At 38.0% G+C, this 2,516-nt stretch overlaps 1 protein-coding gene across 1 annotated transcript in view; it reads right to left on the bottom strand.

Moving 5' to 3' along the window:
- Positions 1 to 2,108, bottom strand: part of LOC107044924 (Krueppel homolog 1) — a 9,670-nt gene extending 7,562 nt beyond the window's left edge. The window contains exon 1 of the mRNA XM_015267005.1: positions 1,749 to 2,108. The gene's annotated coding sequence lies outside the window, so the exon portion shown is untranslated. The remainder of the gene's footprint in view (positions 1 to 1,748) is intronic.
- Positions 2,109 to 2,516: the final 408 nt, after the last annotated feature.

The following is a 2,516-nucleotide window of genomic DNA, read 5'->3' as shown; positions in this document are numbered from 1 at the left end:
TTAATGTCGTAAAGAACTTTTTGTGACCAAAAAAAATCTGTTGATATGACGTTGGTGGCTTCAGTACGTACGAGTTGAGCGAGTCGCAACATTATTAACGTACGAGTGATAAAAGGGGGCGTTGGGACGGGGGGTTGTAATTGCGAGGGGAAGAGAACTTACACGCGCAATATTCGCCAGAGGCAGGCAGTGAGGGTTGGCGGTGATATTGTGTGCGAAATTGCAAACAGTCGCGCCTCCGCTCCGCTGAAAACCCCGTGCAACTGCCTCCACGTGTATTCGCCACATTTTTTTATAGCGATCACCGACCTCGTGCAACTCGTAGCGCGGTAAGGACGTCGAGTTACATCACAAGTAGTACAAGAGGTACTAGTGTGTAATAGAGGAAGATTCATTGAAAGTGTTTATGAATGTGCGGAGGGGGGGGGGATTCTTTGGGGGGTGGAGGGGGCTTTTTGAAAGCACGTTTTGAAGGGGCGATTTGGGCGCTGCGCGCCTGCCCCGAAAATACTATCGATCGCAGGGGCGAAAATACTGGTGAATTTAGTGAGGGGAATTCCCCTCCTAATGCCGAGGGGAATTTTCGGACTGCTTGGATGCTCAATGCGCATTTTATTAGATGTGTTTAGGTTTTCTATGATTTTTCGAGTTTTTAAAGACCTTCATTTTGCCATTTTGGCATTGTAAACAGAAAGAAAATTTACTCAAGTGAAAATTTAAAAATGAATGAAAAATGGGAATCTCAATTTTTTCGTTTTGGACAAGAAATTATGTCAACATCAATGAATTATATCAATAGATAATGATTATATGAATGATAGTTTGATTGTTTCTTCAGATTTTGAAAATCTACTTTTTTTGCAAGTAAAAATATAAAAATGAATGAAAAATAAAAACTTCAATTTTTTCGTTTTGGACAAAAAATTATGTCAACATAAATGAATTATATCAATAGATAATGATTATATGAATGACATTTTGAATCAATTCAAGAAAGGTCAGGCAATTTTAGAGGAATAATCACGACACAATGCATTACGACAATTTAATCGACGTCGTAATTATTTCTCCAATATTCTCTGACCTTTCTTAAATTGATTAGAGACGAGAACAATCACTGATATTTTGAATGATTCTTCCGGTTTTTAAAGACCTTCATTTTGTCATTTTGTTATTGTAAACAAAAGAATTTTACTTATTTTTTTGCAAGTAAAAATTAAAAAATGAATACAAAATGAGAATCCCAATTTTTTCTTCGTTCTGGACAAAAAATTCCATCACCGTCAATTCATTATATCAATATACAAATGTAAATTTGTTTTACATAATAACTTGTAATTATTTGACCCTAGAATTGGTCCCAGCTGTCGGATCTTTACTAAGTAAATGACAAATAACAAAAATCCGTAAGATGATCTATAAGAAAATAATTAATTTTAATTCAGTAGTGAAGTGGTAAACCGGTATAAGTAGATTTTGACTATTGCCCAGTTTTCAATGAATATTTCAAAATCTGAGGGAAATAGAAAAATTTTTGCCATAACCTTTTTTGTAGCTCTGAATTTGCTCTACAAAAAAGGAAATTACAACAATTTCGCTATTTCCCTTAGATTCCGAGATATTTATTGAAAACTAGCCAATAGTCAAAATCGACTTCTACCGGTTTACCACTTCGCTACTGAATTAATCATCTTTCAAATTAATTAAATTTTTAATTAACGCAAAAGACAATTTTGACATGTCCTTACCTCAATACTTCACTCAATGTTTGATGTTTACGTCTCAAGATTCCGTCGCATTGGCATTAAATTACCACAACCTCACTCAACAATGACTATTTAAAAATACGATAAATACGATAAATTTCCGCGAATTCGATGAAATTGTCCTGTGCCAGTGTTCCACTTGTCAGTCCCCAGAAATATTTCCTGAATTAATCCAATTGAAGAGTTGTCACAAAAATAAATTATACGTCAATCCACTTTCTCGGACCGATGTTGTCTCATTGCGCTCACTAATTTCACTGACGTGAGCCCGCACGATCCAAAACAAGGAAAACCAAAGGACCCGCCTTTGAATGACCAATCCAACACTCTGCAATGTTTACCTCCTACTCGTACCGTACGATTACATCCGATCATCAACGAAGTCACTTCGTTCAATCCCTCCCCACCATCGCACCATCTCCCCCTTCTATTGCTCTTCACCTTGCGCGTGGTTCCCCCACTTCGACTCCCGCCTCTTATACAAAACGAATGCGAAAACCATTGCGGGAAAATTCAGACCCCTAGCGGTGGTCCACCCCAATAATTTGCCCGCGAAATTCAAACATAATTTTGCGGAAAAATTTTTTCAGGCGCTTTTCGCCAATTGCAAAGCGCCAACAGGTGGTAATCATTCGATACTGGGTTCTAGGGATTAGCAAATAATTTTTTCGCGAACGACTCCGGTCAATTGTTTCGCAGCGGAGGCGCGCCGGAGTCTCCACGCACTGACGACGACGACCTACAATTTGG

The sequence above is a fragment of the Diachasma alloeum genome, unplaced genomic scaffold (genome assembly GCF_001412515.2).
Source record: "Diachasma alloeum isolate Michigan unplaced genomic scaffold, Dall2.0 Dall_scaffold_00840, whole genome shotgun sequence".
Lineage (NCBI taxonomy): Eukaryota > Metazoa > Arthropoda > Insecta > Hymenoptera > Braconidae > Diachasma > Diachasma alloeum.
Note: the sequence above shows the minus strand (reverse complement) of the source record. Positions and strands in the feature narration are given on the sequence as shown.